This window comes from Ixodes scapularis, unplaced genomic scaffold (genome assembly GCF_016920785.2).
Source record: "Ixodes scapularis isolate PalLabHiFi unplaced genomic scaffold, ASM1692078v2 PGA_scaffold2__306_contigs__length_199485367, whole genome shotgun sequence".
Taxonomy (NCBI): domain Eukaryota; kingdom Metazoa; phylum Arthropoda; class Arachnida; order Ixodida; family Ixodidae; genus Ixodes; species Ixodes scapularis.
The window spans coordinates 157,158,885-157,184,700 of record NW_024609857.1 but is presented as its reverse complement, the minus strand read 5'-3'; the positions used below and the strand labels follow the sequence as shown (position 1 = coordinate 157,184,700).

Here is a 25,816-nt window from a genome sequence, read left to right as displayed (position 1 = left end):
ATCGAACTTCGACGCACCACGTGGTTCTTTTGTTTCTTACAATCTGAGCTTTGGTACAAACCGCCCTTCACTATTTCAGACCGTGACTTTTTCGTACAACCACGCTTCCCGCGCGCTGCAAGTGTTTCTACAATTTACCGATTTAGTGGTTTTCGATGACGCTCGCGATGTTCTAATTAGAACCGCATTTTTTTTAATGATCAAAAATGTTATTGGGTCAAATCAATATGACCCTACAAAGCCTTATAAAAAGATAACTAAATTGACCCCTTGGAAGTGTATCACTTCCAACAAGCAAACAAAACCAAAATCGCTACCAATTTTGGTTTTGTTTGCGGGGCGTAGTTTTTACAGGAATCTTCTGCCGATGGTCGGTGAAACAGCGAATATCTACAGAATGTTGTTTCTAAGACGAAAAATAATAAAAAAATAACACTGGAAATATAGAAACAATCGCTTCGGCGTGAGGTTATTTGCCGCGGCGAATGTCAGGTATATAGTCTAAAGGTGAAAGTTAGCAAATAATGACATATAGAGTCAACTTATTTACCTCTAAAATATTCTAAAATGTTAAAAGTCAAGCAATTATATTCCGCTCACGCTATTTTCCGGTGAAGTTGATGAGGCTATACTCTGTTTCATGTTGCGATGGACCGCTTAGGACGCTACGAGCCACCGCAGCCAATTCCTAGCTCAAAACAACGCCCCCCCCCCCCCCCCCCCCGGTTCACTAGACAAGCTACGATCTATGGATTATTTTGTGTAACTTGTAGCCTACGTCGCAGTACATCGAAAGGGGAAACGGAGTATAGTGTCCTTCATTATAGAAGCAAAATTAAAAAAAAGCTCGGAATGCTGCGCCCCTGGGGATACAGCAGAGTACCCCGGATAGCCCATATAGTGGGGGCCACGTGCGCCCCACGTTTGTAAAGTGGGTTGGGGCAGCCAAGTCTATACTCCCGTGGGTCCCACGTCGAACCGACGTGGTCATGCCCTCAGTTATGCGAAGGCGGTGGGCAAAGCGAGGGCATGTCCAACGTGGGCTACCACGCGCAGTCCATCTCTCCTTCCCAGTAGTTTACTGACCGGCGGATAGAGGACATTAAAAGTACTCGCCGCCATTAGGTTGCTTCAATTTGATTGGTTTCGGTTTCAGCGTGCACGCGGCTGTGTTGCTGTTTTATGCAGTTTATGCTTTATTTTGTGATACAATTGTTCCCCTTGTAGCACATAACTAATGAAACACTTGTACTGAGCCACTGTGAAGACTACGAAGTGGTTTCGAGCCTAAATGGCCGGTTCTCGTTTTTTGCGGACACCCTCGATGCACCTGCTTACGGTCGGCGGCGAAACGACTGAACTGATGTACAGAGATGATTACCATTGTCTACGGCCGTACGCGATGACGCTATTTTCGAAAAAAATAATCCAATGAAGAGACTAATACGTGAATGCGAAGAATCAGGCTGACAGCTATTAGCAATGTGCTGATTCGGTAAGAACTGATGAACTGACTGTTTTGTTTTCGTGGAGAACACACTTCTACAGAATCTCGCAGACTAAAAGAGGTTTGTTACAATGACGCAGACTTTATAAAAGAAAAAAAAACAACAACAACAAATAATATTGGCTCGGCCTGTTTTATTAAAAAAGAAGTACTCGAGAAATATTTCGCCAGATGCGACCCAGGCCTAGAAGGAAATGTATTTAATTATCAGCCCTGTTAAAGAACTTATATGCAGCAATTCACAATATTTGCCTTAGGAAACAAACTTTTTTTTTTTATAATGACATTTGCATACGAAGTATACAACATATATAAGTGACAGGCCTGTTACATCAAGTCTGACATCCGTAAAATTGGTCAACTTAAAATAAAGGGTGCAGGAGAAGAACCTCGGAAAGTTAGGCTGAAGTCTAACGCTAGGCGCCACTTATGGACCTGTGTAAGCAGATCTTTATTTGTTTGAACAGATGCGCTTTATAAACCTCAGCGTCGCCAGCAACTAAATGTAAACATCTATTCTCCATTGACAAGGCGGAACTCGGGCGCTTTTTATGCAGACAGCTTTTTTTTTTTTTTTTTTTCGGCGTCAAAGATTGCGGACTTTAGGCACCGACAAAAGTTAAACCAGTGTATGCATTTTCTTTTTTTTTTTGCATTAGCAAGAAAAAGAATGCGTCGTCAAACTACGTTCCGCAGTTTGGATTAGCGCATAAAAACAACGCTATTTCTTTGCGTAATCAAAAATTTTACGTACGCTATTCTAAAACTCTGTACTCTTAAACTGTCTGTGGCAGTTTCTTACGCGGGAAGTCCCAAACTTGTGCTAAGATAAACTAAGTGAATTGAACTGGTTATCCAAAGACAATCAATAAATCAATTGAAAGACTGTCGGTAATTGAACCGGGCACAGTATATAGTCTCTTACAATCTATAACTAAGTTCACCAACCGAATGTTAATATCGCAAAAACGATTGAGAACGTCAGACATATGTAGGTATGATATTATGAACAACCAAATCGCTTGATGTTGACGTACCATTATTCCTAGCACCAGATAAAATACGAGAATAAAATATTCAATAAAAACTGTTTTCGATATATTATGAATACAAAGGACGATGCTTCCAGAAACGTATAGTCTCCTTACGCTGACTACACTTGACTCCTTCCAATCCTTAAATTATAAATACAGGCGCTTCTAATTGCAAACGTTTCGCCACTATTATACTTCGTTTCACATTGAGTCCAGACGCAGAAGACGTTACAAGCTACAAGCGAAAGTGCATCATCAGGGTGTTCGTACCGTTTCCGTACGTGTTCTATTATTGCTGGTTCAATCATGACCGGAAAAGGCCAAGTGACTTGCGCTTTTAACGCTGCTTGATTGGTCCTATTAGCTTGTAGCGTCCACTGCGTCTTGACTTAAGCTGAAATGGAGTTTAGTGAGCCAACCCGCGTTGTCATAAGTAATTGGCCTCTGAACCCTCGTGCTGTCTTAGTTTTTTACATAATCAATGTGGCTCAGTGCTAATGCACTGAGCCACATTGTGCCTCATCTTCACGCATTCAGTATGCCGACGGTAAAAATAGCCAAATCTTGCTACAAAATTAACGGGAGAAGTTATGCACACCATGATGTAATGCGATGAGGTAGTAGATATAAGTATCAAAGTATACTTTACAGAGCAAGGCAAGAAAGCGCGGTAAAACGCGACGGATAACACTAATACAACGTATCCGCCAAGGCGCAGAGGGGAGAGCGGGGCGACGAGTTGAAGCTACCTAAAAGCGGCCGCGTCACGTGATTCCAAGATGGCAGCGCCCATGCGTCTGAGGATCAAAAGGTCTATACGGGGGCACATTTAGCACAGTTGGGGGCCTCCACGGGTGCACCTCCTGGGAATTCCCAACTTGTTCTCCCCGTGCAATGCCCCCTTGGGTCCAACTTCTGACATGCGGAGGCAGAGTTATCAGAGAGGTGGGCTGCGCGGTGGCACCGCGTGTGCAAGCTCAACCACGGCCGGGCTAGAATAAAAAGGCGCGCTTTCTTGTTGTCTTCACATTAGGGGATGTTCCTCTCTGCCACCGCTCGTCGGTGGGGGCGCTGAGACCTCAACCCTTCTACAACGCTTTAACTCGTTTTAGCAAGACACCCTAGTCTCACCCTGTTCGCCTCTGGGCTCCGGGGTTGATTTGGAGGAATTTCTAGACTAGTTAGAGCTACAGGCATTGAGGCCACCAGCTGCCTTCAGGGACTTGCGCGGAACACATCTTCTTTGTTTTCTCAAAAACAAATTTCCGTAAACATGGCTTTGCTTATCGCAAACTAAAAGTATTTCAATAAGCGCGCTACAATTTTTGATGTGAGTACTTTGGCACACAGTTTAAATTACTGTGGTCGGAACAGTTGTTCATGGTGGTTCAGGCGGTTCTCGAACGGTTTGCGCTGTCTCGCCGGCACACGGTAGAAAGACTCCCACTGCTTTTAAATTGAAAGCAGAAGCCGAAAGGAATGTCTGTCCAGTCCGCCCGTGGCCCCACTCGGGCTGCCGCGCAAAGCCGCCATCAGTCCCACGTCGGATATGCGAGGCCAGAAGAGGTGGGTTGCACGGGGGCACCGTGTGGGCATTCCCAACGTGGGCTGCCCGTGCAATGCCTTCTTGGCTCCCACCTGAGCTATACAGGGGAACATTTAGCAGAGGTGATCTACCAAGTATAATGCAAAAATGTGACGCGTCCTACATCGGAGAGATGGGGCGGAAAAGAAAAAAAGAAGACTAAAAGAGCATGGACGGGAAGTCGCCAAGATCAGAAATGCGACCTGTTTCAAGTCGGAACTCGCCGACCATGCATGGATTACAGGCCATGCCTTTGACTTTGACAATGCGTCGACCCTCGCGAAGGAGAGAAGGTGGGGACCAAGAAATCGGCCGGAGCCTTAGTTTATTCAAAACGAGCAACGCGAGAGTTACTCGTCGCTGGTAAACAAAACCGTGGCCCCCTGCCGGATGTACAGGGTGTTTCAGGGTTTTCTTTTTACCGCAAAAATAAACTAGGCATCGCCGAACGCTCATTCTCCGCCCAAAGGTAGCGCTAGAGGTCACCACCAGGTGTCAAAGTTTCAGCCCGATCCGATACCTTATTTAGATGTTATGAGTGATCTAAAAATTTCAATGGGAAAATGGGTTTTCGAATACATGGGGCTCTATTGCATCAGAAACCGAAAACGGACAAAAATGGGCTCCATTTTCCCATTGAAATTTTGAGAAAGTCAGTTATAACTTTTCAATAAGGTATCGGATCGGGCTGAAAGTTTAGCATCTGGTTGCGACCTCTAGCGCTTCCTTTGGGCGGAGAATGAGCGCTCGCCGATGCCTGGTTTATTTTTAAAAAGACAGTGAGTGTGCAGGCGAGCTGATAGATAATGATGTCATATAACACCTGAGACTGTGGTGGAAGAAATTGAAAACATTTTAGTAGAAGGAACAGACACAGATAGGGACGTCTCAAACTCAGCTAACTAATTTATTTCTCGACCATCCTATATGGTAACCGGACAAAAGCTCACCCGTTTTTTCACAGATCCAAACAAAAGCTCAGCTCTTTTTTTTTTGCTATCCGGGCGAAAAACGGGCTGTGATAAAGTGCGGACGCGATGAACATTGCACCATTTTGTACAGAAGTGGCATCCCATCCCATGAAAAGGTGTCGACAGATAAGCCATAACAGGCAGAGAAGCAACGACTTAGGACCAAACTTTAGGTCACTGAAACTGAGTGGAGCTGATAAGATCGAACTTGCTTGACTCAAGGTACTGGAGCACTTTTGTGCCACGCCGAAGAAACTTCGTGAACCGAGGTTTTTGAACACGAAGAAGCCAAGTCACCCTTCGTTGACCTCGTTTTTTCATTCTGCTTATGTCACGCTCAACGCGCACATAAAGGATAGGCACCAATGTCTCTCCCTTACCAATGACTTGGTTTTCTTGGGGTTCAGTGTAATATTTAAAGTGAATGGAAAGGAAAAGTTAATTCTTTTCGTCATTGAGTGTCGTAGCTGTATTTGAAATCAAGAATTATCTCAGGGTTATATTAAAGGGAAACTGAAGCAAAACTGTAATATACAAACCATTAAGATGTGAATTTTGAAAAATGTTTTGAAAGAACGGAAGTTGGGGCGTTTTAAACAGATGACCAATTTAGAAAGCAGTGCGGGATTTTGGATAGGCTGGCGTTCCTTCCACCACAGCTTGTGCCCGAAGGACTAACCTAGATCAAAGACAAGTCTACCGGTGACATCAGCGACCTGCTGAACCCCTTTGATTGCACGTATGTCAACGGCCCTTTCCGTTATGCTTCTGCTCCTTCTTTTTTCGGCGGCACCGAGAGCGAATTCTTCCCTTTGCCTGACTGTGCGCAGACGACGACCGGAGTTTCCCCCGTAACGGTGGAACATGTATGGCGCCTCTCTTCAAGATAACGACCGGACGAACTACAGCTGCGAAGGATGGAATACCGGGTTCCAAAAGTTTGTCGGCCACGCTTATCCAAGCGTCTGGAGGCTGATTGAATCAGGAAAATCAGGCGCTCGTTGGCACGGCATTGACACAAGCCCGTATACCGTATTTACTCGAGTATTATAGCCGCACTGTTTATGAAGAAAACCTGAAGGTTTGCGTTTCCGCGGAGCATGCGGCTTGCCAATCACCGCGATCGGCAGCATGATTCCAGCGGTTTACAGGACAGAGATAGCGTCTTCGTGCGAAGATACCACCTGTGAAGATTGCATTTGTATAGAGAATCATGTTTTCGATCTAGTTATACGCTGTTATTTATGCGCAACGCGAGGGTTGGCTGTATTTGTGTTCCGCGGGAAAGCAGACACAAGGGCCTTGTTCATAAATAGTGCGGCTATCACTCGAGTAAATACGGTAGGTGAACCCCCAGAGAATCGGGTGCGAAAAACCACTCCGCGCTGCAGAATCGTCTGAAAAATATTTTCGGGAGGTTCCAGGTACATCCAGATTTACCAAGACTGCTGGAGCAACTAAGGGACTGCATTTGCTTCTAACCAATCGATAAATAAACTTGTTTCCGATCTAATAAACAAACCACGCGCCTGTCTGATTTAATTTATTGTTGCATTTTAGTGTCGCAGGTATCCACCTAAGTTGTCCGCACTCGCGTTAAGACCAACATGACATTTTCGCCTGGTGAGCTTTTGTCCGGGTCTGTGAAAAAATGGCTGAGCTTTTGTCCGGTGAGCTTTTGTCCGGGATTCATCCTATATATACCCACAAAGCCCTTCTCAACCACGCTATACGCAGAAATCTCCTTTGTTGACAACAGTTCCAAATGGAGAGAACATACATGACACACAAAGAGATCAAGCCCACGCACAGACAAAATAGGCCCTTATTTGTAGGACACCTCGGGACGGGCGGCGGAGAAAAGCTCACCGGAGAAAAGCTCACCGGAGAAAAGCTCACCGGAGATAAGCTCACCGGAGAAAAGCTCACCGCAAAACCGGCAGATGCGGAGAAAAGCTCACCGATATTTTTTTTAGCTTAGCTTGATTCTGCGTAAAACGTGGCAATTTAACACAATTCGCATTCGTCACTTCATTAAAAATATGTCCTCGTTTTTGTAATATTCTTGAGGTTCATTGGGCATATTTACTAATCCCTCAGAAATTAGTAATCACCCATTCTGTAAATTAATGAAGCCGCAAGTATAAAATCAGAACATCGTACACCGGTAAGAAAAGGCAACAATTTATTGACAGCTGAGGGTGCGCCGTCAGTAGCCCTGTCAGATAAAGAGGTTTGTTTTTGCGAGCTAATATGAATAGCGGTGTGTGAATCGCTTGAGGTCCCAATATTGTGTAATGCCTAATAGATAAGTAGATGTTTGTTAATGTGATCAGTGTCGGCTACGCTGTTTTCTTTCTGTTAATTTCACTAACAATACTTCAGTTGCGAGAACAGCTTCGTCGTGTCGTGTTTGTTGTCTTCACTCCGTCGTCGTCGTTTGAGCGGTTTTCATCATGTATAACGTTTACCAACTCGCCCAATCCGCTACCTACCTTACAAATGACTAGTTCTTATATAGCTCACGAATAACAACGGAGACAGTGTGCACCTGTGAAGGTCATGGGTGGCGCACCGTAGAAGGACACTATCACACAAAGGGAACGTGTGGAAACACCAGCACGAACGGTTAGAAAGCGTGCAAATCCGTGGAAGAAAGAAGCCTCGATATCCTATTGACTGTTAACATGTTAACAAAAGCTTCAAAGAGAATTTCAGGCACCGCGGTGTTGCGCGTGCACTTTTGGATTTTCGGCATTTACACCTTTGATTTTTAGGTTTTAGGCAGTCATCATTACGTTCTTTTTTTTTTAACTTTTTGCTGTTCTTCATGTTCATAAAGATTTTAGTTGGGCTTTCGTTGCCTAGAGAGTAAGCCACAAAAAACACTGGCCCGCAATTATTAATTTGGGAGCAATATACCCATTAAGCTTAACCAATATCACAAAAGAGGACATTTTATTTTTTACAAAGCTGACTAATTTTAATCATAATAAATTGATGTATGTTACGCACGATCCAACAGCCTTCATATAAAAAGAAGAAAAAATATCGGTGAGCTTTTCTGCGCATACGCTCAATGGCCGGTGAGCTTTTCTCCGCATCCGCCGGTTTTGCGGTGAGCTTTTCTCCGGTGAGCTTATCTCCGGTGAGCTTTTCTCCGGTGAGCTTTTCTCCGGTGAGCTTTTCTCCGGGATTCCCTCGGGACATGGCAGTGACCGCAGTGACCTTGGAAGAAGAGTGCCGAAATATCCTAAACAGTAGCTCCGAAACCACACGTACCCATCAAAAAAAAAAAAAAAAGAAAACGAGAGGAGAATTATTTTGGCGAAACACATCTTGGTGAACTCTAAACCGCGGCGACGGACCCTAACTGCATATTGTCCCCCTAATACCTCTTTTTCCTTTTCCTTTCCCTTCCCTTTTCTTGCGAATCGATGTGTTCGTTTATAGTGTCAGAAACTTTTTGGTTTTGGAGTTACTTCCAAGTTGCGTTGATGCTTGGCTTATGCAGTTTCCCATTGATTTTAATCTTATCGTTTCTTTAACGGCCCTCCTGATATCATCTCGTTCTTCATGTAGAACTTCTGTTTCTGAGCAGTGCGCAGTACAATTGTTGCATTCCTCGATGTGCTTTGCAATTTCGGAGTTTGGCGCTTTCGTGTTTACATTTCTCTTGTGTTCTAATAACCTATCGTTGAGGCATCTCGAGGTTTCTCCCACGTGCTTGAACCCGCATGTTAACGGAATTTCATATACCACACTCTCTTTGCACGGACCCGAAGGTCCTTCTGACAGCATCCCTGTCATACCATTTCTGTCAAAGCAGTGAAAGCACAAATGCTGTCAGAAGGCCCCATCGGGAAAGTTCCGTGCAAAGAAAGTGTGGTATATAAAATTCCGTTAACATGCGGGTTCAAGTACGTGGGAGAAACCTCGAGATGCCTCAACGATAGGTTATTAGAACACAAGAGAAAAAAAAAGGAAAAAAGGGGGATTAGGGGGACAATGCAGTTAGGGTCCGTCGCCGCGGTTTAGAGGTCACCAAGATGTGTTTCCCAAAGTCGTTCTTCTCTGTTTTGTTCTTTCTTTTTGAAGGGTACGTGTGGTTTTGGTGCTACTGTTTAGGATAGTTCAGCACTCTTCTTTTAAGGTCACTGCGATGCCCTGCAGTGTCCTCGTTTTATGTGTGCTGTCGTGACAATTTTATCAAGGTCACTGCCATGTCCCGAGGTGTCCTACAGATAAGGACCTCTTTTGCCTGTGCGTGTGCTTGATCTCTGTGTGTCATGTATGTTCTCTCCATTTGGAACTGTTATCAGCAAAGGAGATTTCTGCGTAGAGTGCGGTTGGGAAGGGCTTCGTGGTCGAGAAATAAACCAGTTAGCTCAGTTTGAGACCTCTCTTTGTGTGTCAGTTCCTTCTACTAAAAAGTTTCCAATTTCTTCCACCACAGTCTCAGGTGCTATGTGACATGGTTAGTTTCTTTTAGCGGTAAAAAAGAAACCTGTCAATTTTTTTTGGTGACATTCTGTTTATGCAGATTTTACGCGAAAATAATTGTACTTTGAGTGCTGCTCTCATTTTGTTCTTTGCCTTACTGAATATGCTGCCCTCATGGGCTTCGAAACGTTTATTTAAATTGTTATTATCACTTTATGAAGCCGTTCCCGTAATTGCTTTTATTGTGTCTTCGCGTGGCTTCTGGAGTATATTTGCATCTACAGGGGCACTGCGTGGGCATGTTCAGTTTGAACAGCCTGTGCAATGCCCCCACGGGAACCTTGGCTATACGTATGCATGCTCCGCGGGAGTAGCATGTGGCCATGCCCAACTTGCACTGCTCGTGCATTTTCTGAAATAAAACTTTCCTCTAATGTTAAAATTTTTAGATGCGTTAGTTTCGCTTTGGTGAGTGTTGCAGGCTTCTACGAGAAAAAGTAACGAAATACGTTACTCGTTACTTGCAAATGAAAGAAACGCGTTACCGTCTTACGTTACCTCAAAATAAAAATAACGCGTTACCGTTACCGATAAAAAAGTAACGCATGTTACTTTTGCGTTTTACTTTTTCAATTAGGAATTAACACGTTTTACCGTTTCGACGTTAGAGGTATGCATAAGCGTCATATTTCAAGTAACATTATGTCCATGCAGAAATTAATTATATACTTTCAATTCTTTACGCTTTCGCCTAAATGCTCACGACAAAAACGCGAAGAAAAGCTTAAGCACTCAAAAATGCATATGGCTTGGCACACGCGGCAATATATAGTTTATGAAAATCAAGTGGACGCCTACGGCAGGTTTCCGACTTGGAAAGTTAGGAATTGTTGTTTTGACTTGGAACTTGTGTTTATTGGATAGAGCTGTTCTTAAAGTTACGATCATACGGGTACGGGTTTCAGAATAATGGTTAGTTTCGATCTCATGACACTAGCTTTTGAACTAGCTGCTTGTCCATGATGTTACTGTGCGGATTCTGCCCTCGTTAATGCGTACGGAGTGATACGATGATTTATGTTGGGCCCTCAGCATTCTTAGCAGGGAACAATCAATTGAATTTAAATATATCACTTCAAAGCGAGTTAATTTACTATTTGCGGGAAGTCGTATAACGCTAACTAGTCGCTCGAAGTTTATTTAAGAACCTTCCGGCAACTTGGAAAATATTCGGAAAACAAGATCGCTGTCTCATTAATGAAAGATCTCGGTTGAGGCTCGTGGTAGGCAGGCACGGCTTGATCATTCCATATCAGGTCCGGCTTGGTAGAAACAGCGTGTCAGGTGAGACAGGGGAAAATAAAGCAATGTCGAAGCCAGCGCAAGAGTTGAGCGGGACTTAAAGGGATACTTCAACAACATTTGAAATATTCCCGTCGTGTTCAAAAATAGGTTGAATATGATCCACAATATCCGTAAATGACAATCGCACGTTTGTATTTTGAGCCTGGTGGCTGTATTTTTTTTTATAAACGGCCCACTCTGGCAAGCGCTTGGAGAAGGCCCAGCGGAGACCACGTGACATCCAACGCATCGTGACGTAGGTCGTCTCAGGACGAGCAAAGCTACGGCGACGCTGACATCGAGAGGATGGCCTAGTCATTCCAGCCACCGAAGTGGCTGCTTTTGTACGAATTTTGAGTGACGGGTTAATCTTCTGTAATCGTGTAGCGACTTCTGCGACACACAAAAGGCATTCTCGGGAAGAGGGGAGTTCCTGCTGCCCCTCTTCTCTCGTCGTGGCCGGAGGCGAGACAACCTCCGTCACTAGCTGTCAAGGTTCCTAGACGGGCATTACAAGCGAGGCGTTAGCGACATGCACCAGGTGCTCTTTGCCAATCGCTTAATTCGTTTTAAAATTCCTTTTTGTGACTTTTTTAACAAGATATTAATATGCTCGATGTGATGCTGCTCCTTTGAACACATATAGACCAAAAAATTAGCGCCGAAATTTCGTTGTAGTATCCCTTTAAACCGCGCCTCAGAACGCTCGCGCGCTCCAGCCTTTGCCGCTGCTTTCTTTGACCCAGACTCCGGTGGGGCGCTGTTCTAGCAAGCCGGCCCAGGAGTTTCGCCTCAAGCAAGCAATCTTGTTTTACACGCTGACGTCGGATTGAGAGGAAATAACAATAAGAATAAACAAAGTTCCGTCAAACTAACTTCTGGGTCGAATGGCTTCAGTTCATTTCATATGCTTACGGCCAATTTTCTTAGAAAACACGGATGCACCCCAGAAGATCTCTGGTGAGGACGGCATCTTGTGATGCATCGACCCCCTGTCTAAGGCTCGCAGGTCCCGAAATTCTGCCGAAAGTTCTTCAGCTGCGAATTAGTAACTGTTGTCGTTGTTCTCCGCTCAAAAACAAATGAAATGCATAAAGACTAAAGGAAAATCACAATTTTCGCGACGCACCGAGCGCATGGGATGCGCATGACCGGGCTCATGTGGCTGCTCGTGTGAAGGGACAACTGACAAGGTAGCCGGGAACTAACTTAATGTCGTTCCTAAACAAACACAAGACAGCATAAACACTGCTAGCGGTTAATTTAAAATAGAATCAAACAGTCATATACGCTGAAGGAAACCGAAAATCAAACACAAAATTATAGGTCCCTGGCGTCGGCTGGGCTCGAAGATGGTGAACTGGGGCGTGGCCATGGCGTTCTCTTGACCTGTTAGTGATATGGTTGACGAGGTGTCAAGCAAGCCACGCCCATTGGCCAAACTCCACTCCTATCTATGGCGAAGGGAGGGGCTAAACTGTATATGCCCTGCTTGCGGAGCAAAGTATCGCAATGGTGCATTCAGGGCGGCCATGTCGATCCAATGCTGCTATGCTGGAAGGGACCGTCGTTTCTACAAGAGACATGGAATAGCGGATGGCGGCTCGGCCGTGAGACGGCGTGCTGTGGCGTGCGGAGCAGAGAAAATAGTGCGGCGATGCGCAGCGCGTGCGCCATCGTCCCGTAATTTGTTTTTTGTTTCACTCTGTGCCCTCGGGAGAACTTAGCGGCCAATAAAAACGTCGTCCCTTCTCTTTTGATTTAAGGGCAAGCCGTAGCTGCTCGTTGTTGCCTGGTCCGAGGTGCCCGAATCTGTCGGTTGCGTATCGACTTTATCGCGTATCGCTCCGCGAGGGCCGGAGACGCGAGCAACGCGATTGTCCTCCGTGTCGTCTGATTCTTAGACTTTGGAATAAAGATGACTACACGTTATGTTAATTCTCAAGGAACCTTCCACTTCTTTCGATTTTGATGTAGGATGTACACTTTGCAAACGCAAAGCAAGAAACATGCTCCGCCCGAAACTCAGCGCCTGCAAGATCGCTTTCCGCATAAATGTTGGATCCAGTTCGGCGGACGTGACCGTAACCTCGTCAATACGGAACTGGCGGCGAAAGGAAAAGGAAGACGATACTCTTTGTTTTGGATGAGGTCGCGGCGACCTCACCAGGTTGTGGGTGCTCTTAAAAACAATACCCTATGTGAAGACCATAAGAAAGCGCACCTTTTTACTCTGGCCGGCCGTGCTTTGGCAGGTTTCCAATCAGTCGTGCTAACGTTTTGAGCACGTAGAGAGTGCAAGCCTGCCAAAGGTACATTCGCGTGCGAGCGGCACATGCTTGAGGCTTCTCGGTTGTTTGTTTATCACTCGTGTGGGACTGGGGTAGGGAAATGGCACAATCAACTTCGTTTTACGGCATAATTTTTTTTCTCGTTAAGGTTCTTAGTAAAATATGAGCTAATGGAATTCAGAAGCAAACTCCCAAACATGGTTATCCAACCGTAGCGTTACGGAAATGAGATCCAGATACACGTTGGTGTCGTTCACAATTTTCTAGAATATTTCGCCCAAAGGGTTATTACTTAGTAGCGACGTTTTTTTTTAAATTTGCTCTAATCAACTTTAGTATACGTCCTTCTCGAGTTTCAGTAAAGGAATTTAGTGGTAAAAAAAAGTCGTTATAGTAGAAAACGTACATAAAACTATTCACAAACTTCTCAAATTCTTGACGTGGAATATCCTAAAATTTAATGTAAAATTGAAGAAGCGTCTCACATTCCAGAGTAGGTACTCTCAGCAGTCTAAAAATTTCTAACATTGACAGCTTATCCCATCCTCTAGCGTAATATTCTTGATGAAGTTGAGGAGCATGAGCGAAGTGGGTGATACTTTCTGCTACGGTTTGTGAAAATAATCTTTCAGTTGAAAGTGAGATCAAGTCTTGTTATTGTCTTACTTGTGTCGCTGTTTTTCGTGCGCTCTGTCTTTCACTATGAATTAGTACCAACTCGGCCAGTTTTTTCACTTCTGAATTGTGAAGGTTCCACTGCGCCTACTTTCATAAAGTTTTTCGATAACACGGATGTATTTTGCGCACAGCCCAGTATAAATATAGGTTATATTTGTTGGATACATATTTGTTGTTACGTACCTTGAGTTCTTCAATTCGCGTAGTTGCCAGAATTACTTCTGTGTTTTCTAGATCTCGAAAACGCAATTCGGCCTGAAAGGACAGGCAACACTTTATTTACGCCCAATTTGATGGGCAATTTTGTTGAGGAATTGTTGTGCACATATACTCTTGTTTAGAATTATGAAAAAAGAAAGACGTTTAAAAGTTGTTAGTCTTCAACTTACAGCTTTTACGAGCACTTCAAGATAGTGCCGAAAATCTTTTGGGCTAGAAGAATAAGGACTTATTTCGATGTATCTTCGATCGTAGGTTATGCACACATCAATCCAAACCGTCATTTCTGAAATTCAAACAAAATGCTGCTGTGTACTTCGGATACTATAATAATAATGAAAACTTACCTGTCAGGCTTTTTAATGAACTCTCCTAAACTGAGTCAGATGGGCTATTCTCCTAGTATACGACGAGGCGTGGAGCGTAAACAACGAACGAAATCGGCTCCATGCAAGGTTGAGTATGCCGGAGACTGATGTCTCGTTCACACAGTTGCATTTGACTGAGTCTGACTTCGTTAAGTCTGCTTGCGTCGAGCTGTTGCTATGGCAACCCTTACGACGAGCCAATCGAGACGCGCTGCGCTGCACAAGGCAACGCAGCGCAACGCTGTCGACGCAAATATGTGAACCAGCCTTAAAGGGATGCTGAACCGAAATCTGGATTCCACACAACACGCGGCAAAAGCGTGCAACGGGATGCTACGAACATAAAAACATCACTCGTACAGCGATATCTCGAACGGATGACCGTATTTTTCAAGAAAAGGAGGCGCATTTGACAGATATGCTTACGTCTTGTTTCTCCGAGAAGCAGAGGGAACGAACGGCCTCGTGTCGTTCGTTCCCTCTGCTTCTCTAGAGGAGGAAATGAAGAGGAGGAAACTGGGTATCTTCCAAACGAGGTAGAGGGGCTTAGAGCGATAAACCGGGGTTCCGGTCTGCACTCGAAAGTGACCCCCATGAGGCCGCTGCCATTGTACGCAAATTGGACCATCGTTCCATGACCAAACCAAAGACGTGACGTCACAGGAAAGATGGCAGCGCCCATGCAGCGGCTGGCCCCAGCTGGGCCCGAGCATTGGCCGGAGCTTGTCGGATGCTTTGTTCGTTGTCGTTCGTCTCGGCGAATTGATTTTAGAGGCGGAAGCCGTCATATGAGGTTGTATGAGGCCGGTCGAAAGTGACTTCAGAGTTCAGCGTCGTGAAAATACGGAGGAACGGTGTGCATTTCGCTAGTGACTGACGGGGATATTGCCACGAAGGAGACAATCGGCCCTACGTTGCTCGGACCTCAGATTGATTCGGACACCGCTAGGATAAATTTTAAGGTAACGTTTTTGTGCTCTCGTTGATCATCGGAACCTTGGAGATCTGCAGTAAAGCGTGTGCAATATATTTGGATACACAGTTTAGCGACGGAAATTGCGTGAATCGTGCTTGGCAGTGTGCATTCATGGTGCCGCTTTGTTCAAATGACCGAAGGCTCACTTTGGTTGTGCGGTGCATCGGAGAGCTGCCTTGCCGCTTGTAGTTCCCGTGCCGTGCTAAATGATACTGTGCTGCTTCCCAAATTTTTCCGGCGTAGACGTGCACTTTCACGGAGCACAGGTTTGCGGCGCGCCGAAGAGCTGCCCTCAAGCTGGTAGTTCCTGTGCCGTGCTTTAGGAGATGCTGTGCTGCCTACTAAATTGTTCTGGCGTAGACGTGCACCTTCACGGAGCATAGGTGTTGCAGTTGGTATTGATTCCGCTGGTCTGTCGCACGTTTAGTCGACACCAAAGTTTCATCAACACTCGTTACGCGAATTGCAAGCTGTATGGACATTTCATCGCGCGTGTTACCTACCCAGTCCACCCATTCACGCCGCTTTGCGACGGCACTCTGCAGCGGCTCGTTACCAGAAAAGTTGTCTCACATCGATTTCAGTTCAGCTCGTCCACGGCAGTCGCCAGACCCCGAAGGAGAGGATTTGTTCGAACAGAATGCCACTAAAGCAATGCAGCTTCTTTATTGGTCAGGATAGACTCTTTTCTGTCTATTTTATTATATTGCCACGGATGCTTGCTCCAGTCCTATTTTCTATCAATATTTTCTATTCTGGAAAGTTCCAGGCCATGCTCAGTTGTCATTGTATGTTCTGGCGGAGGTGCTGCGCACTTGACCCATAACCCTTCACTTTGTGTGGACCCTGGCGGCTCCTCAGCCGAGTTGCCCGATAACAAGACACGGGTGGCACATTATCCCGAGGCTTAAACCCCTGGCGAGCCTTGAACCAAGGCCTATTCCGAGCCTGGCAGAAAAATCCGCAAGACGAGCGAGTACCGCAAGGACGAAATTTGGAAATACACCACGAAGAACTTGAAATCTAAGCCAGTCGCTGCTACCAGCAAGAACCACCGGAATTAGGTCTTTCGCCAGAAAAACCGAAGCTGACTAAGCCAACAATAACAAACCTGTAGCAGCAAACCACGTCCGCTGCCATCATCGTTTGCATGCCCGTCGCACCTCGCACTCTGATGCCCTTTCACGCAAGGTGCATTAGACGTCGAGGGCTGGATTGAACAGTATGACCGTGTCGCCCGCCACAGTGGGTAGATAAATAACCAGCTCCTGGAGAACAATTCTCGCGGAAGAAACTGCGAGGCACTGGTTTGAGAACCACGAATCCTCCTTAACGTCGTGGGAAGTTTGCAAGATCGAGCTGAAATGCACGTTTATCAGCCAAAATTGACGAGAGAGAGCCGAATTCCTGATTCTGTCCAGGACACGGCCCCGATGAGAACGTCACCACCTTCTTGGAGGATGTTTTGCTTCTGATCGAGCACCTACGCCAATCCTGATGCTACAGAAGACAAGAGGTTAAGAATCCCATGTCCCTCATGTGAGGGACAACACCTTCGGCAGCCTTGTCCGCAACCCCACGACAACAGTCGAATTGTTCATATCAATGAGGCTTCCCACATTGAATTTACACTGCAGGCCCAAGCCTGTCACTATCAACAACTCCTTAGCGTCTCGACACTCGAGTCGTCCAGCTGCAACTTCGACGCCAGCCCCCCAGGCATCCGTGACATCATCCACAATGGTGTCCAGGAGGAGATCAGGAAGCAAGTTCCTGCCATCAGTTGCCCGGCTTTTATTTTGATCGCTGAGATTGTTTCAAAAGAACTTCGACAGGCATTTCAACTGGAGACTTCTTCGAGCGAAGCGGCATCTGACGAACCGAGGGCGACTTATGCCACAAAGTCACAACGACCACCACCGGCTACCTGTTACTATTCAATGCCAATTCAAGGAGACACCCTAACGCCGAAGCATTCGCGACATCGGAAAGAACCAGTGTAGGTCCGCGCTGAACAAAGTACACCGAGGAAAACGAGGGTACTGCGAATGGCCGACCGAAAACCACTCTGCTATTACTGCATGAGGCTGACCATGTCTACTGGAGGTGCCCGTACCAATGAACTGGCCTGCAAGGGTTCGTGCCGAACGACCCTCAACCCCGTCTCGACGAGCGTCCGGGGAAGATTGAGGATTATCTTCGGCGGTCTTTGTTCCTGGTGCCGACATTACCCCGAAGCTCGTGATCTACTTCATCTGGACGGGAGGTAAGCACGACAAAGCAGGTGAGCGGCAATGCAAGGAGAGTTGATATGGTGTCGGTTGTCGTCCAAGGACAATACCTAATAATTTGCTGATACTAATTATCTGTGCCCACACCACGAAGCATAGAATTTCACACTTTGAGGGAGAATGCCGCTCAGTGACCTTAAGATATAGAATGGTTGGTTGCTCCCAAAACTGGACTGCAAGCATCACGAGACTTGACTTTGAAACACAAGACTTTCACAAGTTGCAGTGGTCGTGGGATGCAGAATAAATCTCCATTACGAAATGGAAGTGAAATGGCTTGGATAGCAAACAAGCATTGTTGCCAGCTATCAAGTCAACGGTACAGCAAAAGGCACAGCCACATAACCAATACATGCCCGAGCTTGCTGCATTGGTGCAGAAAACTATAAGGCAAATTTTGCGGATTAGAAGCCAGTTCTGCAGCTTCAGTGCATCGGATGTCAGGGGGCGCACATCACGTAGGATTACAAGACGGCATCAGTCAGTCAAAGTTGCTACTCGACCAAACTGAACACCGACGTGCCAGGAGCGTCATTTCACAACAAGGTCCACAGGTATTACGACTGAACGCCTGACAGGAGACTGTCGCAGAAAGAACTCGTTCTGGAACCATTAACTAAGAATCAATAATTAAGTAATCCAGTGGAAATAAGCATATTTGATACACTAACCAGATAAACCTATTGCCGCTTGCCTTTATGCCTTGAGAGTTTATACACCAAGAATTCTGTTCACCGCACGCGCAGGTCCTTTTGAGGACACTCGCATCTCTGACCCTTCAATATTAATTAATGGGACATACCAGACTGGCAGACTTGTTGCATTGGGCTGCACTCATTCCACTTCTCCTGAACATGTGGCACATTCTAAAACCAACTCCAGTGATGTGAAAATGTTATTTATTAATTTATTCCCTCCAGGGGCCTTCGTAGGCATTGCAGAGAGGATACTTAAAACTACACACATGATAATAACATTAAAGCACACTGCTGTAACTTGTTAATTGCAAAAACAAACACACCTCTGAGCATATACTTTAATATTATGTGTTGATCCATTGTTATATAGCAGGACACTTCCTATACGTATGACACAATAGACCCTTTGCAGAACCCCATCATGCAACACAACTGTTACCATTTTTTTTCGGCGTAAAGCACACAAATGGGCCCCAGTTCACGTCGAATGCTAATGCAGCATTCGAGTCCAATAGGCGCTGAGCCGAGTTCACAGTGATGGCGGACATAACATTCTTGTTGAACAAATGACCAAAGTATGAAAACCTGGGGTAATTAGAGTAGTAGCTACTGTAATTCGTTTCATCACAATTAGGCAAACAGCAAAGGCTACAGTCTCGGTGAGCCAATATGCACGTTGGAGAGAGGCACATGACAACATGTCATTCAATGTGCTCGTCTGCACAAATTTGTCACGCACCTTTGCTCTGTCTCTCTGATTGACTCGAGGGGGCTGTGGCGGTTGCCCTTTTCCAGGTTACAATGATACGAAGCATTGGCAACCCACACTTTTCAAGAAAGTCTATTGAAGAAACCGAAAGTAATTGTCAACACTTTTCAACAAGACTGCTCTTCAGGCGAAGGATGAACACAAACATGAATCATCTTATCCAGGTAATTAGAACAAGTAAATAATTGACCGACTAATACAATGCACTCTTGATGAAAAAAAGTATTGCTGCGATAAATCCTACGAAAGAGAAAGAGGTGCAGTTAATCTATGCATAAACCAAAAGAGTTGTTCTTATTGCAAGTCGAATAGCTTTGAAGCAGGTGCCTGCAACGATTTATTCATCCCCACACTCAATAAAACGTCAACCTCGTAGCTGAAAAATAAGTGGGCACTTAGCACTCACCAAAAAGGAAGAAAAGCCATCGAATGTAGAATCGTCGATTAGCACAAAGGGTTAAAGATCGCTGGAGCTTCCTCGCTAAAAGTTGCTATGGTTATTTGGTGACGCAGGCCTGAAACAACTTCTCCTAGGCCCTAACGCGACGTATACCTTTCGCGTTGATTCTCAGACATTCCAACGTTCACACAAAGCTAAGAGAACGCAAAAATTTTAGGATAAATCCACCTAAAGTTCTATCGATCCCCGAACAGATCCCGAATCCGAGCACCGGTACGGCGATGCGGAGCTGATGCTGTCTCACAGGCGTTAATATCCAGATGATCCAGAGCGATCTTCCGCAAAGAGGGTATAAAGTCTCATTCCTTCATATTTTCACATTATACCTGCGTCAGCGAGCACGAAAAAGCCCGAAATCGTCGGAAAGCAGCTGGACATCACGACTGCCGCGCACCGAACAAACTCGCATCCGCCAGCTCTGGGCGCTGCCATCTTACCTGCGACGTCACGGCTCTTGGGTGGTCACGTGACAAGTGGTCACATTAGCGTAAAACATGGCGGCAACCGAGGGGGGGGGGGGGGGGTGCCACTTCCGAACTTCCGGTTTATCACTCTAAGCCCCTCTACCTCGTTGGTATCTTCACGTCACGCGCCTCGTCGGCCTGGTTCAATCTCGACCTCTTTTTCCAAAAATACGGCCGTCCATTCGAGATATCGCCTTACGAGTAGTGTTGTAGGGATTGTAGCGTCCCGCCTACATCTCCTGCATTTTTTTAAATCTAAATTTCGATTCACCATACTTTTAAGCAAATAGGAATGTGATCAAACTATGAGGGGCGCTTGTTCTCCACACAGATCGATGTTTACCTCACTGAAGTCCTATGTATGTTGTTTTACTTTGCAGATGATCTAATCATTGACATACCTTGATTAATTCAAGCGGTCTTATTTTCAGCTCGATATGTTTTAAAGTTTATGCTGCAGGATATTACATTCTTTGATTGTTCTCACAAAACTGAGCTGCAGAACGTATTCATACCGCATTCGAATTTCAGATTACTTCAAGTTCAAGGTTTTTGTACCGCCAATAAAACAACTTTCTACCCTCATGTTTAGGTACCTTTAAAAAGCTAAGCGACCTGCACACGCTCCAAACAACACTATGCACTTCTACTGACCAGACGGTGGCCTCGCCAAATATTCCACCAAGACATTTATAAAAAACAAAAAAGTCTCGTCATAACATTTTTATTTTTGTGGGATTACTAATGTGCTCATTTCTTAATTTTACTGCACATACAGGGCGTTTAAAAACAATTTACGTGTTTTTTTACCTCTAAAATAAATAATACATCTCCGCACGCTCATCCTTCGCCCAAATGTAGCGCTAGGAGTTCGAACCAGACGCCAAAATGTGAGATCTTCTCGTTTTCTTATTCCAGAGTGGACACTGCAACCACGCTGTGCCGACATCGTCTAGTTTGCCTCCGATCATGTTTGTCCTGGTAATCATCGGCTGCCTGGTAAACGCCTCTCCAATGTGGAAAGCATTCGCCTCCTGATTTTCTTATGATCACCAGTCATTCGCTACGCAACGAAACAAGGGGAGCACCGTCACTGCCCATGCACGTGGCAGACTTCCACAGCGCACCAGTTGCGCGGAGACTGACGTCGACCAAAGATACCAGATGGCCTGGCGTACAGCATGTAAGGAGCACACCTTCGGCAGCTGGTTCTAGTGGATACGGTAGCTCGACATGGCAACATCTTCTAGTAGGCCTCCGATCATGTTTGGGCAGGTTCGTGATCGTAAATACGAATTTCGTAGTAAGTACGTTAGCTTAGTTGTGTTGCCGTGTCCACGGGTATTGGTACAGAGCATGTATGATTGTTTATCAGTAACGGGTCGGTTACGGAAGCTCTCCGGCGATGTTGAGGAAAACCCTCGGCCTATAACTGATCAACTGCTTGCTAAAATGCTGCTGACCCAGAAAGAAGAAAGGGTAAAAACACAGGCTAGCTGGTGAAGAACTTCCATGTTAACCAAAGACACTGAAAGATAAAAAAAAACGAAAAAAAAAACGGACAAAACAACACCAAGTCTCAAGAGACTCGGTGTTATTTTGTCCGTCTGTTTATCATTCCGTGTTTCCCAAAACACATTCTCCAAAAAGGTTAATAATATCCAGAAGAAACAAGCAATATCGGAAACTAATCTACGGAGGCTTTAAACTAGGCTAGGTACCATTGAGGTAAAATTACAAATTGTCGACGACACCAGTGGCAGACTTGTTCAGATTGAAAGCATGATAACCACTCATGATCTTGAATTAACCTCGATGCATAAACAAGTTGATCATCTGGAAGATCGTTCGCAAAGAAAATACTTGATTGACAGAGGTATTTTTCGTGTCGCCGACGTGTTTTCGCTCAAGGATTGAACAACGAGACATATAAGGCTTTCGCCGTAATAATTACATTAATGTGCGCTTTGGTGAATGTACGCGACACCGTTATAGCATGTAAATTGGGGAAGCAGCCATTAAAAGTGATTACTTTAAATATAATTTTTTTTAAGGACCATCAGAGAATGGGACAAACTTTTTAATGAAACTGTAATTTTATCAAAAGTTCATGATTTCACAAAAAAACTTGAAAAGCATAGCGTTTGACAACATGTCATGAATTTATGATTTCTTCTTTGTTTGTATGTATTATTTTTTTTATTGTGTACTCATAAATGTTTTTTTTAATAGGGCATTACCACTCCTGTAACAGTTCCGCAAGGGCTGGCAGTATCAGTAAGTAAATAACTTATTTTTTTTAAATTTTTAGCAAGAAAATGGCGGCCGACGGAGCCCGAGCTCGAATACATAGAACTGAATGGGCGCCAGTTGCAAGGAAAGGGCCTCATTTTATTAACCGAAATTTTCAGAAAATCTCCTATAACTTTTGAATAAGATAACCGTTACACCTAGAACTTTGGAATCTGGTTTGGACCGCTAGCGCTGCATTTGGGCGGCCAAGGAGCGTTCGGCGATGCGTCCTTTATGTTTGCGGTTAAAAAAAAACAAAACATATGATGCTTTTAGGACAGGCTGTATTTGAACACACTTCAAAGTCACGCTACTATTAAATGCGTAACATTTATAGGGCCACATGACGTCCAGTGTCACTGTGACATCATCCTAAATGAATTGTAAATGCACAATATTCGTAAATATTTTGTGAGGTCCCGTGAGACTGTGTTGAACGTGACACGAACGCAACGTGACACAACGAGGTCACGTGGCAGTGTGAGGTCATTTTGTCGCGTGACGTTGCATTTTTCAGGCTAACCTCGTTTTATTCTAAGCTTTTATCTTTCACTAAATCCTTCCGTTGCCTGCTGGCCATGGCTACCTGCGTGTTGCGCAGAAAAGGGAATGCACCGGCCTTTTTGAAAGTGTATGGCAGTATCCGATGCCGCTCTGTAATCTACAGATGCCCGTGCATTCAGTTTCCTTTATATCACTGGATGAGTCATTCAATGGGATCTAAGAAGCGCACCTTTGAAATGGCGACGTGCCAAAATTTTATACTTGTCTCAATCATTCTGATAACCCAGAGAGCACAGCATATGTCGTTCGTGCATTATGCGTGCGTTATACATTCTATTTTGCCTGGTTACGGAGAGCTAATGTAGGCTCGGATCTGCTTCACGCACGACATACTAATGTCGAACATTTTGCTTCGGGAATACTCAAAAGTTCATAACTTTGTCGTAAGATAAATTTACGAACTTTTTTGACGCAAGAAAGTTTCTGGAACCTGGCCTCTGAATTTGAAAAAAAAAAAAAAAAAAAAATAACACTTTACACAAAAACAAGGAACATCACATTTCACTTTCTACGCGCGTCTCCGGATTAAGCCGTTTTTTTTTTGCTTATCGTTACCTCTTGAATGCGCCCAGCACATCGTCGTAACTGGCTCATGCATCCTCCCGCGGGAAAGTTGGTGTGCATGCACCTCTAAGACTGCATAGAAAGTATATAGAAGGAGAACATTGCAAAAGCACTCCTCTTTCTAACTCATTACACCCCTACAGTAAGGCATGCCCAGCACACCGTTGATCTCGAATCTGAATTTTCCACGTCCCCGCAGCCGCAGAAATAATGTCAGTGACACCTGAAGAAACACAGGGCGTGGCCTATTATGTTCTGACTTCTTGCCTCCTAATTTGTTCTTGAACCTTCGTACTGCCAGGTGCCGCAATCCCACTGACTCGTCACGCCTTGCCTTTCTTAAAGGCCGACGACCAGACTCGAGATTCTGCAAGGCAGATGATCCTCCTCATCATGGGGGTGGAGGAAAGAGGCAACGGTGCACAGGGTGAAAGGGGGAAGAGGAGGAAGCGAGGAAAAAGTGGAAAAGCCGAACTGGCCGTCGGCCTTTAATTAAGCTGCCTGTGACTAGAGTTTGCTGATGAAAGGTTTACAATCATTTGTGCATTCTACCTACTTTTCTTTGCCAGCATACTTCTCGCAATGGGGCCAGCATTGCCTCCCGAAGGGTACGTGAGAACTGGAAAATAGGCCAACATTGACAACATATGAGAGGAAAATTTATTTCCAACGACACGTTTAAGCTACGTCTAAAAACGTTCGAACAACTAAAAGCAATAGCGGCACCTTTACACGAGGGTATTTTATATTTTAAAGAGAAGAGGCATCCTGCTCTATGCATTCTATAAACTCGCTGCTTTTGTTACGGACATCCTCGGAGGTCATTTGTTTATATGACTGCTTTGGACCCTGTCCTGATGTGATAACGAGAACTAAAATGACACCGCCGGGCAAAGTGCTGGCATTTTAATAGAACAAAAGAGCAAGTACACTGTCGTTCCCATTGCTCTACTCACCCAGGAATTAACCAAGCTCAACGTGTCTCTTAAAAAACAATAAGTTAATTTGGCAGTTCTTGCGTTCTGACGATTTTTATTACAACACTCTGAACAAATACTTGTCTTTTAACGGTCATACTTGTTTGGAAGGTGAGAATCCCAAACTCGAGGCTCTATCTTTGGCATTTTCTCCATCTATGCGAGAGTTTGCGCAAGCGAAATGCATCCTTCAACGAACAGCTCGCGCTTGCAGCTTAGTAGCGGAATCATTGTACATTACAAAAACCGGGAAGCAAAAAAATAAAGGGAAACAAGGGGCAAATAAACGCACATGAGTATAAACTACTTCAATGCGTTAAAGAAGCAGAGCTACCTTTCAAGCGAAATTAAATCGACGATATAAGATCACTATGGCTCATGCCATTTCTAGCGCTCTAGACATGGAAACCGGCACTCGTAGCCGGTTGCCCGCGGGCCGCGTCCCAGCAGATCGCGGACTGCATGCGGATGCGGGCCGCGTGTTTGAGACACTTGTTTACAGAAAAATTTTGAGAAATTTTACGTCAATCCGAGCATTTTTTTACGCGTTTCTTAATCTTTGCGCCGTCGGTCATTTTTGGTACCTTCGCTCCGTCGCGCCGCCGACGATGCCGAATTTTCTCGCAAAAAAGTATATAATGCTCTCGCATTAAAATACTTTTGCATAGAAAAAGAATACAACTCCGGACGCAAAAAGTTGTGATTGTGAAGAGCTAGGAGGTAATCCGAAATTACGTTCAGAGCCTGTGTGGTAATTTTCGACAGTAAATAACTTAAGTTATGACAGTTTGTTAATTTTAGAATAAAGTACCCAAAAACTTTGCGAAAAAAAGTAGCGTCATCATCAATGTGCATGTGCCAAGCCCAAACCGCGTATTAGATTGGCTAATGCCGACGACGCTATTTCTTAGCACTCGCACAAATTTGGGTACGATATTCTAAAACGTGCGATTAGGATAAGAGCGTACATTTTGAGAATCAATGTCTGGGTACAGGTAAGTGGCTTTAAGTATCATTAGTTCAATTACGTCACGTATATTTTATCAAATAACTCTCATACGTCACACCTCTTCAAAATTACCGATATTGGCACGCAATCATGTGATTTAATTCCGAAAAACAAAATTAAAAAAAAAATTATACGGATTTTGTTTCCTGAATTTCAGTCACCGATGTTACCTTATTAAGGGTGTCTATTTTTATGTTGCATGTATGATTGAGGAAGGAGATACAGCCCCCATGCGGATCCGCCTTTTTTTTTTTGAGCCTACGTAGAGCCTTTCTGCGTAGAAGGCTCTGTGTAACACACCACCCGATGTGC

The 25,816-nt window shown here is 44.8% G+C and overlaps 1 pseudogene; it reads right to left on the bottom strand.

Moving 5' to 3' along the window:
• LOC115331965 overlaps positions 1-24,166 on the bottom strand; it is a 73,001-nt pseudogene extending 48,835 nt beyond the window's left edge.
• Positions 24,167-25,816: the final 1,650 nt, after the last annotated feature.